The 14,400-nt window shown below is 41.7% G+C and overlaps 1 protein-coding gene and 1 pseudogene across 3 annotated transcripts in view; both read left to right on the top strand.

Moving 5' to 3' along the window:
* The window catches only part of FMN1 (formin 1), a 442,344-nt gene that overhangs the window by 360,842 nt on the left and 67,102 nt on the right, over positions 1-14,400 (top strand). The gene's annotated exons all lie outside the window — the stretch shown is intronic.
* Positions 7,316-8,075, top strand: LOC129013791 (microtubule-associated proteins 1A/1B light chain 3 beta 2-like; annotated as a pseudogene).

Below are 14,400 nucleotides of genomic sequence, written 5' to 3'. Positions count from 1 at the left end.
ATTTTGTCAAATCTTACCAGATGCTTCAGACAGTGGGTCTCAGAAAGTTAATCACAGAAATTTTACTTACCCAATGGTGCGAATAGCAGTGGTTCCAAGTTCAAGTGGCAAATAATTATTTACTACAGAGGACGGCCATAATTTTAGAAGGAAAGTTATGTGCATCTTTTTCATCTCCTCTAAAAATAAGCCAAAAGCTATGAATATAAGCTGGATTTCTCTAAGACCTGACACTTTCTTTTTGTTATATGTATAATTTGAAGATAGTCATGTGTATAATTAGAATAAAAGGTAAGTAGAATTAGCATAAGTTTAAAAGGAACCAGATATGCATGGAACTTTTATAAGGGATTATATTTTTCACAATTAAAATATTTTACATATTTTAAAGTATAATTGTTTCTATAGTTACATCTTGATGATATAAGGGATGTACATAATTCCATTTAAGAGGGCAGGTCTCATACATCACACTTCATGGCTACCAAAATCAACAATGTTACCACCTAGTGGCTGCTGAATTGAACTGCAAACACATGATCCTTGGGATCCACAAAGACCCTGTCTCAATAGCTAAAAATGATGGAAAAAGATAGTAAAGGCCACTATAATTAACAACTTTAATGGGCCTTGATAACTGTTAATCACTGTGACACCCCAGCTCTGCTTTCAAACAGATTGGGAGAATAATGAGAATGTGCTTTTCCATTTATTGAGAAACTGAGCCTTTAAAAAGTTGTAAGCTGAGGCTAGAGAATGTGATTATTTAATTCCTTAATCTTTTTATTAATCTTCTGAATTAAGAAATAGATCTACCTTTCCCTCCCAGTTTTTTTAATTTAAATTTTGATTTACTTATAACATTTTTCAGTGAAAATTAAAAATGTGTATTTGAGTAGATCAGAACTGTTTTAAACAGAGATAAACTGGTTTTCTCGTTATAGGAAATATGCGACATTAATTCATGTGCTTTTATAAATTTAGCAAAACCTGAGTGCTCAACTTCTAGAAGTGAAGTGCCAGTCCTGATAGCTCATTCTTACTCCATCTCAGAGTCAGGCATGGAGACCTTTGCTATTTACTACTTCCCCTTTCATCTTAGCATCCACCAACTTGTTGACATTCAAATTATTCATTGAAATAACCAAACCGTCTGCCCACTGAGCTCATTGCACCATCCCATTTCCTTGCTGAAATAAATAAAATGTGGCGTAATTGTAATATAGTAATTCTAGGGGAGCATGGTATATTCAAGTAGGTAATGTAGAAAGCCACTAAAAAGTCTATTTGAGATTGCTCTTCTTCCCAGGAGGGCACTGTTCTCTCTTTAATATATTCCCTTTGGCTTCATGATTCTAGGATTAAGCCTAATTGCTAACATAATATATGTGCGTGATCGTTGCTTTCTTTAACTTAAGCTTCCTCTGGCATTGGTTTCTAGCTTGTAGTGATGACTGTGGCATTAATTGTAATTAGTCTGAGCTTCATGTGAAATAGTTTCCAGCGTGTTGACAGCAATTAATGGAGCTTGATAGTCCTGGGTAAGATTCAAGGGGTGGGTTTTGCATCTCTTTCAAATTGTTTTCTCATTGTTTCTGTTGTAGTCTCCTGGGAGACTATATTAAACAGAGGCTGGCTTTAGAATTGCACAAACCTGAGTTCAAATCTCTCCCCTACCTTTCTTTCTTTCTTTTTTTTCTTTCTGAGACAGAGTTTCGCTCTTGTTGCCCAGGCTGGAGTGCAATGGCATGATCTCAGCTCACCACAACCTCCACTTCCTGAGTTCAAGCGATTCTCCTGGCTCAGCCTCCCAAGTAGCTGGGATTACAGGCATGTGCCACCATGCCCGGCTAATTTCTTGTATTTTTAGTAGAGACAGGGTTTCTCCATGTTGGCCAGGATGGTCTCAATCTCCTGACCTCAGGTGATCTGCCCGCCTTGGCCTCCCAAAGTGCTAGGATTACAGGCGTGAGCCACCACGCCCGGCCCTCTCCCCTACCTTTCTGAGCTTGGGAAGCTTAACTTCCTCAAAAAAAAAAAAAAACAGCTGAGGTTCCCTCATCTCAAAGACAGAGGTAGTCATACCACCACCATAAGGTTATTGTGGCCATCAAACTTGCTAAAAAATGTCAGCCATTTGACTATGGGTCTTTCTTTCATACTAGTACAGATAAACTTTTTCAAACTGTTATGTATTATTAGTTTAGGGCTTTCTACGTTCTAGGCACTGTGCTGCATGTTCTGAATACAATGATGAGCAAAAGGAACACAGTCTTTGCCTCTGGAACTTATATTTGCCAGTGGATATTTTATAATTATAGCCGATTGGCAATAGGAATCCACAGTGCATAACCAACCACCTCAAAACTTAGTAGTCTAAAACAATGTATGCCTATCTGTCACAGTTTAATGAGTTGACTAGACTTAACTGGCTAGTTCTTGCTTCAGGTCTCCTATGAAGCTGGAGTTAGATTATGGCTGGAATTGAAATCATCTGTAGGCTGCAGAGCCTCGGCTCAGGTGGCTGGAGGGTGGAGCTTGGCTGGGCATCTCTGAGAGCCCGTGCAATCACTCCGCATGGCTTGCGCTTTCTCATAGCATGGTGGTCTCGCAGTAGTTAGCCTTCTTATATAGTTACTGGCTTTTTCCTGAGCAAATGTTCCAAGGAAAAGAAATTAGAAATTGCCTATCCTCTCAAACACTAGGAATGAAACATCACGTCACTGTTGTTCAGAGAAGTCGCAGTCCAGCCCAGTTTTAAGGGAGTGAATAGACGCCACCGTTCAACTAGAGAACAGCACAAACGTGCAGGGAAGGAAAGAGCTGATGATGGACATCTTGGAGACAAGCTACCGCGGTGTCTAATTGATTGTCCCTCAGATTTGTGTCTCTTGATATCTGGACTCGTAACAAGTAGGCTCTGTCTTTTACTTGACTTAGTCCATCAAGATTTATAAAACTGACCATTTGTGCTTGCCCTCAGAAAATGGATTGTATAATCTTAAAGTGTCAGATAAATAGCAAAATACAAATCTGTTCTGGTTCTCATAACTCCTTCAGGATGGATGATATTTCCAGGAAACAGGATTTTCTCATTCTCCTTAATCACTCTCTGTGTTACTACACAGAAGGAAATCTGCAGCTTCACAAATACTAGCCTCACGAACCCAGTTCCACAAAGTGATTCACATGTTGCATGCCTACTGAAGCACACAAGAACCATCACCTCAGCCAGAATATATTTCCTAGGACTTTAATATAAAGTCTCATTTGCTGCAGTTTTCTACTCCGCTTTTTCTGAGATGGAGCGATGGAATGTGTAGAAATAGTTAAAAGCCATTTCTAAATCACATTGAAAATAATTTTTTCAGTTGGTTTATGTACCAATGTTATGTTCCCAAAAATATAGATAAGAAACCAGAATCTGGAATTTATATTAAAAAGTTGATGAGTTTTGATTACATGTTCCAGGTGGATCAATTTGAAATATAAGCCTTACTTTAAAATAATGAAATGATTCCCTTGGATCTATGAGACTTCTTCTCCAGGGACACACTACATATACTCTGAGATTAAAACACTGTGTGTTTTGTCTCTCTATATTTCTCAAACATATTAAATGGACAACATCCAAGAGGCATCTAAGAAGGAATAAGCTAGAAAAGTAGACTGTATTGTTTCCCACGAACTGTGATGATCCAACCCAAGATCAATGAGCTGTCAGAAAAAGGGGGGGGAGAAGTTCCAAGCAAAAATATCTAAAGTAATAGCCAAGGGGATAAAGAAAACCACTGGCTGGATAAACGGTGATAAATGCTGGTGGTTTGTTTGTTTTTAAATTTTGTTTCTGCATGTAAGTCCCTCTTTCTGTGTAATACAAACTCTAGTGCTGTGTGACACTCCTGTGTCTATCTTCCAAAGACTGGGGAGGGTGGAATGAGCAATTATCTGTTCTTCTTTAAACAACGATTCTCCCACTGTTTAGAATTTAACCAGTGTGTGCACGTTTTCTTTTCAGTATTTCAGTTGTCCACAGTTACAGTCCACTCAGTGTTCTGTACGAATGGGGCATGATGACCCACTGGCACAGCTTTCTCTCATGTTTGTACCATTTCCATACCCACCCCTCCCTCCCGGACACCTGTGCTAATCATCCAAGGACTGCCTCCCACCCACACCACTGCCTGTCCTCATCTTTGCCTCCTTGGCACTGAATGAAATAGCCAAGCTTCTGAGATCCCTAGAACTTGCCTGTGTGTGGAATCCCATATGCTCTAAAATGCCTTTCACACAGCTACTCTGTTTTTGAAGCAAAGTGATTTTAGTCATTTGTATGCAGTTATGTGCAGAGATGAGAGGTTTTAGCCATGCTGTTAGGTCCTCGGTAGTATCTTGAATGTGCTGATACCAGGTGATTACAATCTTCTAGTAGTGAGAAGAGAAAAATAGAGCTGCCTGGAGCTAGATATTCAAATAATATCATATCATGGCTCCTCCTGGGAATATGATCATCCTTGAAGTGACTTAGTCTTCACTCCTCTCCAGAAAAAAAGCCATTTCTTCCTCCAGCTTTCTCTGCCCTCTCACCACCACAGCCCCTCCGGTCTGGTTAAATCTGAGCCACACAGATGCTCACTAAGGGCTAAAACACAGCAGTGGCAAGAGGAGGCCAAGTTAATGGGTGAGCAGCGCCCTAGACTGGGAGTGCTGAGTTTCACCCACAGACCTCAAGCTGCCCCCACCCCATTCCGCTTTGGATTTCAGGGCTGCAGTTCTCCTCCCGGGGAGGATTCATCACTTCTTAGGTTTGTTCAACGCTAGTTTCTTATGTTGCCAATATGTGGCTCTGCAAATGCTCACAGGGAAAAATCAGAAATTGGTCTTACTGACTTAGCAATGTAGATCTCCCTCCCATTAAGTATACAGTTCTTCGGTGTACCTGTAGTTAGTTCTGGATAATTATAAGCAAATTAACAAGGATTTTTTACATTGTTGTTTCCCACTTCGTGACTGAGTTGCTGCCATTAGCACCATACCTGTGAGCTAAGCAGTAGGGAGGTTGATTTTTTTTTTTGAAGCCTAATCTTATTTTGAGGAGAAATCGGTTCTCAAGAGAATCTTCTCTCTCAATCTTACTTCCAAGACACTGATGGGTGCGAGCCATTATTGATTTCCACAGCCTGCCAATAGTATAAATGAGAAGTCTGAGTCTCTTGTCTCAAGAAGCCAAGCTTCTGATGTAGGCAAATAAAAGAAACTATGTTTGGAGTAGCTTATCATTAACAACCATAAGCATTTCCTGGCTAATGGCTCTTCACATGTAAAGTGCCCTGCTGTGGAATCCAGGGGCTTCAGGTCCCTTGTGCTCAAGTTGTTTACAGTCCAGTCTACGAGACAAGCAGAACACTAAAATGGGAACTAGTGTAGCAAATGCCAAGCATCCAGTGAAGTCCGAAAGGGCTAGAAGTTCACATGAACACAGTTGTCCTTGCTGCCAAGGCCTGAAGGTTGGGTTGGTGCTGACTCTCCCTGGTTGAGATTTTTATGAGAATGTCTCAAAATGTCCTGTCCTCAGGGAGAGGGGTTCCAGTTCTGCTGGGAGTGGGTGGGCAGGGTGCAGAAAGCAGTAGACCTGAAGCTGCCTGTGAGAAGCCAGCCGCTGGAACCCATCTTTGCTTGGCTTGCTGGTCCTTGGCTTTGATCTGGGGGCACTTTCCCATGAGAGTTCTTCCTAGTCCTCCTCTGTCCCATGTGACAGGCTCCTCCCAGTTTGGTTCGGTTTCAAGGGAAATGAGCTGTTTGTCCAGTCACCATCTCTGGGCTGTGTAAACAAGCAGATGGGCAATTAGTGGCTGTGTCAGGGCCTTGGACTGCTGCTGTGCTTGCACAAATGGAGACTCATCACTCATCTTTTGGACTATCGTCGTGCAAGCATGAGATAATGGGGACTGCTGGGCTCTCGAGATTTCTTCATGTTGTTTAGATTTCAGTCTTCGTGTCACAATCCTATTGTTCAAGCGTTCTGGCAACAGCCACTGTCATTCAGCTCATTTGGGAGAAAAAATAATAATTTGGATTCTGTTGCCTTTATTTTTTTCTCATTAAACCATTTTTTAACGAGCGGGAAGTAGGACCAAGGCATAGAGATCTGTAGGGTAATATCTTTCCTTAATTAGCCAAATGCTGACAACAGAGGTCACCCAGTTGGAGGAGATTTTTGCCCTTCCCCTTTAAGCGGGCATGTGTGTTGTACACACAGGCTGGAGGCCAGGAGAGGACAGAGCCTGCAGTCAGGTCACTCATAACCCCACGGCTGCTGTTGTTTTTGTTTACTTGAGCATTTCACTGTGCCTGGTATGTTTTCCTCTTGGATCCAGAATGCCAAGAGGGTCCCCTCAATCTGCCATTTGTCTCCTCTTGAGATGCACAGAAATCGGGCACCCAGTTGCTCAGTCCCCAGTCTGTTCTCAGCATCAGGCAATGGCCCTATGTTTCCTTTGCTCTTTTTCCATACGTTGGCATCACCTCTCCGATTTTTTTTCTTTCTCCCCTTCTGCTTTTAATTTTTTCTCTCTTACCTCGGTTTGAGCCTCTGCCTTCTTTCATAGTTTTCTGTTTTCTCTCAGCATCTCCTCCACCCCCTTATGTTTTTGGTTTCTTGTGACTCGCTCTCCAGATTCCTTCATATTCAGGAAGGAATCACTGTCTTTGCCCAGCATCGTTGTGAATGTGCCGGTGTTCTCTTGTGGTTGTTCATCCCTTTCTCTCTTGCCTTCATTCCTCCCCGAGCCCTCCACCTCAGCCTCCTAAAACCTTTGAAGTTCTTCATACTGGAAGTGTCTCTGGATCATGCTACATAAATGAGGCAATAGCACTTGGGATCCTTTCAGCATGAGGACTGTGGAAATGATAGTCTTTCTCCCATTTTGCCCTAGGATGGGCATCTGTTGATGGGCAAGGAATTAACAGAGAGCACATCCCATTCTCTGTGACCAATCACTACTATTCTTTTTCAGTTGTTCATTCAGCGTTTATAAGTTATCTACTATATGTGAGACTCTGAGGAAAAAAAAGAAGACTCAGACACTATTCTAGTCTAAAAGACCCTATATATCTGATACAAAATCTTACTCTGCCTTTCAGGAGCATTAGATATAGCTGATCAAATGATAGATTGAAAACTCCTTCTTGCTTTAGGCCCTAACCCTCTTTTGTCTTCTCTCTACTTCATGGGCATTCCTCCATCTCCTAAGCTGGTTCTTCACCTTCCCAATCTCTAAACACAAGAGGGCTTCAGGACTCAGTCCATGAACCCCTTGCCTTATCACTGGGGTTGCTGAGGTGCATAGAACCTTGAGACTTTCTGATGGATCAAGCATATAATAAAGAGACTGAGGGAGACAAGAGAAGTCACTGTCGCCAGAGTTAGATTCACTGCCACCGCCACCCCCAGGAGCCGCCAGAACTCTTGTGTCACCACCACCACCCAGATCCCTGCACCATGACATCAGAGAAGACCTTCAGGCCACACCACACCTTCGAACAAAGAGTAGAAGTCCGACTTCTCCGAGAGCAGCATCCACCCAAAATCCCGGTGGTAACAGAACGATACAAGGGTGAGAAGCAGCTTCCTGTCGTGGATAAAGCGATGTTCCTTGTACTGGACTACATCAACCTGAGTGAGCTCATCAAGATCATTAGAAGGCACTTCCAGCTCAGTGCTAATCAAGCCTTCCTCCTGGTGGTGAACAGACACAGCATGGTGAGCGTTTCCACACCAATCTCAGGTGTAGCAGAGTGAGAAGGATGAAGATGGATTCCTGTACATGGTCTGTGTCTCCCAGGAGACATTTGGAATGAAATTGTCAGTGTAAAACTAAAAAAAAAAAAAAAAAAAGCATCTATTTTAGAATTTTTAAACCCTTACCAAGGAAAAAATAAAGGGATGTTACCCACTGAGATCGATCAGTTCATCTAATCACAGATCGTCAAACAGTAGTGTTCCCACCTAGGAGTGTCAGGAAGTTGTGTTTGTATTTGAAGCAGAAAACTGGGCTCCAAGTGAGCACGTTCAGCTTTGGAAACTATGTTATTTAACATAGGCTAGCTTGTTTTCAGATTTTAAAAGTTTAAAAATAAAATACTTTGCATTCTAAAAAAAAAAGAGAGACTGAGGGAGATGTATGCTCAAGCAATGGATGTATCCTCTTGTTCTTCACCAAACAAGGGGAAAGTTTTACATTCATTTGCATTCATTTTACAAGTTTGTAAGACATACACAGCTTAGGGAGAAAAATATGAAGGCCTCGGTTCCGGGGAGAAAGCATGCGGGCATTTGTAGTACTGAGACTAAAAGTAAGGGGAGAAAGAGTTGCTGAGGTAAAGCTAAGTTAGAATATGAATTACTGTTACTATCAATGACACTATAGAACCTGTGAAAAAGGAGAAAATGTGAACTATACTATCCTCCTAAATAAAAGTAAATTATGATACCAAAAGCTTTTAAAAGTTTTGCCATTCCCAAACCGCCATGCGGTTGGCTTTGTGGCTTTGGACACTCTCAGAGGGAAGGCATCACCTTTCAGAGTTTGTGAATTTGAATTAGTTTGAGTTTGTTTGGAAGCAGAGCAACATCAGAAAATCTAGTCCCTTTCTTCCTAAAAGCACAAGGCTGCTAGCGAGCAGCCTTGTAATCCCAGGTGTGAGCAGTGGCTCACACCTGTAATCTCAGGACTTTGGGAGGCTAAAGTGGGAGAATCACTTGAGGCCAGGAGTTCATGACGAGCCTGGGCAACATAGGGAGGCCACATCCTACAAAAAATTTTTAAAAACTGGCTGGGTCATGATATCATGCACCTATAGTCCCAGGTACAGAGAGGCTGAGGTGGGAGGAACACTTGAGCCCAGAAGATTGAGGCTGCAGTGAGCCATGATCATACCACTGCACTCCGGCCTGGGTAACAGAGTGAGAACCTGTCTCAAAAAAAATAATAATAATAAAATAAAATAAAATAAAGACAGAAAAAGAAGAACAGTGTGAAAGATAATGCATGAAAAGCTCTTTCTTTCTTATTTTCATGACTTTACAAGCTTCACTTTCTGCCTTCCCATTTTGTACCACACAGACATTTACCACTGGGAATCTTCCTTGTCTGTGTCCCAAGGTCATCTGAACACCAAAGTTACACTTAAGAAGGAAAGGTTGTCAACTCAGGGGGATTGAAATAGAATTCCCTTGGAATCACCCATAACATCTATTTGAAAACAAACCCTTCCAAACCATCACATCATGGAAATCACAGTCCATGGTGAGAAAACTGTCAAGTTTTTGAGGTTGCAACTTAGAACACACACCAAAAAAAGGTGTCTTCATCTCCAAGCATCTTTGGTTTGGAAGTTGGGATAATAGGGCATCTGATCAGGCTTCCTCAAAGGATATCCAGTATTTTCCTGGCTTCTGGTGGCAGAAACCTGGTTGGTGGTCTAAGCCAGGATGAAAAAGATATTTCAATCTGGAAGAGGAAAATAATTCTAAATTTATTTTTTTAGAGCCACGATTTAGAAAAAATAATAAACAAAATAAGGGATGCCTCTTATTTAAAATCAGTTTTTATTGTATCTGAATAGTCTGCTTTCCCTTGTTCATGAGTATCTGTGATTACGTGGTCAGGCCTGACACGTAGCCCAGCCAGGCTGGGTGACATCCCTGTGCCCTGCCCTCTCCAGCTCTTCCTCATGGGCCTGCTCACTAGCAGCCTTGTGCTTTTAGGAAGAAAGGGACTGGATTTTCTGATGTTGCTCTGCTTCCAAACAAACCCAAACTAATTTAAATTCACAAACTCTAACAAAGGTGATGCCTTCCCTCTGAGAGTATCCAAAGCCACAAAGCCAGCTGCATGGCAGTTTGGGAATGGCAAAACTTTTAAGTTTTTGGTATCATAATGTTATTATTTTGAAGGGTTTAAATGAATAAAAGCCTTAGATTTCTCTGTGTGGTGAGTATGAAGCACCCATTCTAAAATTAACCAAGGTGATCAGAGGGAATTAGGGCTTCTGCCCTTTAAACAGTGATTCTGTTTTCAAGATCAGTGGAAATAAGAAAAAGATGGAAAAGTATTTGTTCAGAGAAAGGTGCTACCTAGATTACCTTTATTTTCTCACTTCTTGATGCTGCTGCCTTTTCTTGGGGAAAAATGGCTGAAAATAATAACGGTGGGAGTAAGAGAGGGCTAAAAGGGAGATGAGTTTCAGCCACATTTGGAGAAAGGAAGAACTAGATGAACAGAGCTTGGATGATGGCAGTTGGTTTCTTTGTTTGGAGGAGCTATTAATAGTCTTGATTTAGCCCTTGAGCTCCTGTTTTCTGTCTTTTGTTTGTGTTTTATCTGTCTGATTTTTTCCTCCTCAAGGCAACTTCAAATGTGAAAGGGCAAGGGAACAGAGCTAACATAGGGTGGAAACATGTTTATGTGTAATTAAGGTCTTACTTCCTCAATTTGCTACTACTGAAGCCCAAGGGAGACCAAGTTCTGTTACACGCACCATGTGAGAGGAAGAGGTTGACTAAAATGAGTTAGGCAGCTTTATCAGCTTGTTGGTCAAGAGATGTAGGATCCTGAGATGGATTCAATATTTTGGTTGATATTAACAGAAATATAATTTTTAATTTTTTTCTGAAGAACCAGACAGAAGTTTAAGAACAGAGTTTACCATCCAAGAATTTAATTTGCTTTTCATCAGAGTATGACAAAACAGGCATGCTCGGGTCCAGCTTCAACTAACCTGAGTTGGTGAAAGGAAACAGAACTGAATTGGAAATAAATGCCAGGAGGTTCTGAGAATCAGAAAAAAAGATGAGAAGGGTCAGGGTGAAGATGACAAAGGGCGATGGTTCTCAAAATCTTGCTGCATTATGAGAAGTAGATGCCTTTTGGTGTAAGATCTGGGCTTATGGAGGAACCCAAGAGAGTAAGAATGGAGTCAGCAAATTCATATTTAAATGAATATGCCCACATTCCTTTGCCCTATTGATTCCAGAAGTTGAAATTGTGGCCTTTAATGTGTTTAAACCCTTAGATCATTTGCTAAGAGTTCAGGGAAAAAAAAGCAGCTGGTTCATCTCTGGTATTTTCATATAGGTTTTCTTTACAGCAGTTACTCATAAGTGGTATTTTCAATGGAGACCTTCAGAAAAAAGATGCTTGGATATCTCATCAGGTTTCAGAGAAATGTTCAGACTTAACCCTTTTAACTCAGCTAAAAGTCCATTAAACCATAAAACAAAGTCCATTACACTTTTGGGCCGGGGACTTGAGTGACTGACTGCTCCCTGGGATGTTGCTCATCTCCTGTATGGACTAATTTTGGGGCTTATTAAATGTTGGGGGTCAGAAGGCTCACTTCCTCTGTGCTTGGATCACTGGGGCTGTTTTGATGCTAGTTGGCTTTCTGTGGGTCTTCTCCCTTATCAGTAGAGGATACACCCCACTTCTCTAGATGAGTCCCTTATAAGACAGCTGCTGTTTCATAAGACATTCCCTTAACCCAAGGCTTCCTCCCTATCAGTTACACTAATTGAAGATCAAAACCATTTCCCCCCACCCCCCATTATGTATTTTCTACTTATCCTCTAAGAAAAGAATTACAGGTTGGGATTACTCTAGAAGTGGTAGCAGTCAGTAGAGGAATGACATCCTAAAATATGACCATTAGAGACAAAAAGAAATTAGAAAGCTAGCATGCAGTGGGCGTTTAATAAACAACTGCTGGGAGTGGTGGCAGTGGAGAAGAGCAGAGCAGAGGAGGAGGGGAGAGAGGAGGAGTTGTAAAGTGGGAAAAAGGAGCTAACACTTTAGAAGAAGGACAAAATGGCAGCAAAAAAGTCTGTCCCTTGCTTTTCTCCCATTGACAAATCTAAGACTGATGTCTACCCTACCTCCCACCTCTCACAAAAAAACATTAGAAAGCAACATATTTAGGTAACCCGGGGTCATAAAGGAGAGTTGAAATAGAAGCTTCAGCAAATAACCCCCGTATCATCAGGCCTTGAATTATCGGCAATTCCAAGCACTACCTGAGTCTCCATCTCAAAAAGCTCTTCCTTCTGCTGGCTGGAGTGCAGTGGCGCGATCTTGGCTCACTGCAACCTCCGCCTCCCAGGTTCAAGCGATTCCCCTGCCTCAGTCTCCCAAGTAGCTGGGATTACAGGCACTCACCACCATGTCTGGCTCATTTTTTGTATTTTAGTAGAGACGGGGTTTCACCATATTGGCCAAGATGATCTTGATCTCCTGACTTCATGATCTGCCCACCTCGGCCTCCCAAAGTGCTGGGATTACAGGCGTGAGCCACCTCACCCAGCCCCCTCTGCTTTGAAAATACTCACATCATCTCAACAGCCAATACACTGAAACCCCTCTCCACACGGAAGCACAGTTGTCTGAAGAAAAATTAGGGAAGCCATAGAGTGACAATAGCTCCTTTGCAAATTACAGCTTCATCGGAAGAAAAGTTGAGGCAGGCATATAGTATTTTATTTTACACAACACAAACAGACAAACGACCCCTAGACTTGGAATTCAGAATTAACAAAAGCATTAAATCCACTGGGCTTTGAGAAGGGTCAATGTTTTTTCATATGTCTTCTCTGCTACCATTATTTGCATAACAAATCGCTGCAAAATGCATCCATGTCAGATGTTGGAAATAAACTCTTTGGGGTATAGCTATTTTTAAACAACCCATAGTTATACGGATGTTTTTAAAACATTCAAAGCCAGAGTTTGTGTTTCAAATCGTAAGTGGTCGCAGGAACTCTATATTGTTGGTCTGGTGCTGACCTACAGAACAGAGTCTGAAGTCCCTCAGAAATGATGATGTTTTAAAGAGTTACAAAAGTTCACATTGGCTGTAGATTAAAGCTCTGTATTTCTAGGCAGGTACACAGAAATCCCTGCTGCCAGTTTTTACCTCCACTTTGGAGAGCATTGAACTTTCCTTGCAAATATTCAAAATACTTCCCCACTTAAAAGATTTTACTTACTGACACTGGGAACAAGCATCCCCACCCACATTCTTCATCCTTAAGAATCAGGAGTTAGAAAAAAAAAAAAGGCTGCATTCTTTGAGATTATTTGCATGAGTGGATTATTTGTGTCAGTCTCTGAGAGGTTATTTTCATAGTCTCTAGTCTACATGTCCGAGCTTACTATTCCCACAAAAGATTTTTCCTGTGGTCTAGGGAGTCTCATGATTGTCTCCCCGGACCTATGTAATACCAGCCTCCCCACCCCACACACACTTTCCTCCCCTGTAGCCTCTGCAAGCCCTGGCTCCTGGGGCTCCTTGAGCTTGGACTGCCAGCTCCACTTCCCATGTTCTAGGCAAGCAACAAATACCCTTCAAAACTGCCATCAAGCCCCACCTGTTTTATAAAAACTTGCCAAGCTTCCATGATATGTACGTTATATTATTAGCAACAGTATTAGCCGGGTGCCTGTATTCCCAGCTACTTGGGAGGCTTAGGCAGGAGAATCACTTGAATCCAGGAGGTGGAGGTTGCAGTAGCCGAGATCACACCACTGCACTCCAGCCTGGGTGACACAGTGAGACCCTGTCTCAAAAAAAAAAAAAGTAAAAATAATGTTAGCTAACATTTGTTTAATACTGTCAGCCAAGTTTGATACTAAGTAATATCTCATTTCTCATTGAAAAAACAACCCTTGAGGAAAGCACTATTATTATCTCCATTTTACAAAGGAGGAAATTGAACTCAGATGGGCTAGATCTATGTGATTTAAAGGTGGACCTCAATCAGGACAGGTTAAGAATCCAGCAAGGGTCGGTTTGGTGCCTTGGACTAGAGTGGTTGAGTAAGTGGCAGGAGATTATAGTGGTGAGGGGTATTTAGAGGATACGAACCACTAGACTTCTTGGTGGCTTGGATCCTGCCCTCCAGATCTGAAAGGTTACACTTCATCCCGTCTTTAGATGTTATTTGCACTACTTGAACACTCCCTGGGGCCCTCACTGCTCCTACCCCTGATTGATCTTCACCTTTCTTCATATCTGAGTTCATATGACGATGTCTCCTCAGACAGGGAGGGCTTTTCTTACACATACTCCTGGGAAAATTAGGTTTCTACTCTTAATAATATAACTGCCCCTCTTTCTGTTAACCTCTGTGGCACTTCTCTCAATTTTTAAATATTTGAGAAATTACTTAGCTGATACGAGAGGGAAGATGTCTGTTTCACTCACTTTATTTATAGTATCCTCTTTACTTACCATGCAGTGGTACTCAGTGAAATACAGGTTGAAGCTGTCCAAAAAAAGAAAGGAGAATTTAAAGGAGTTCCTCCTCATTTAGATCGTAAATGGAATGAAATTCCTTCATAAAAG

Source organism: Pongo pygmaeus, chromosome 16, assembly GCF_028885625.2.
Source record: "Pongo pygmaeus isolate AG05252 chromosome 16, NHGRI_mPonPyg2-v2.0_pri, whole genome shotgun sequence".
Lineage (NCBI taxonomy): Eukaryota > Metazoa > Chordata > Mammalia > Primates > Hominidae > Pongo > Pongo pygmaeus.
This window is presented reverse-complemented; position numbering and strand designations above follow the sequence as displayed.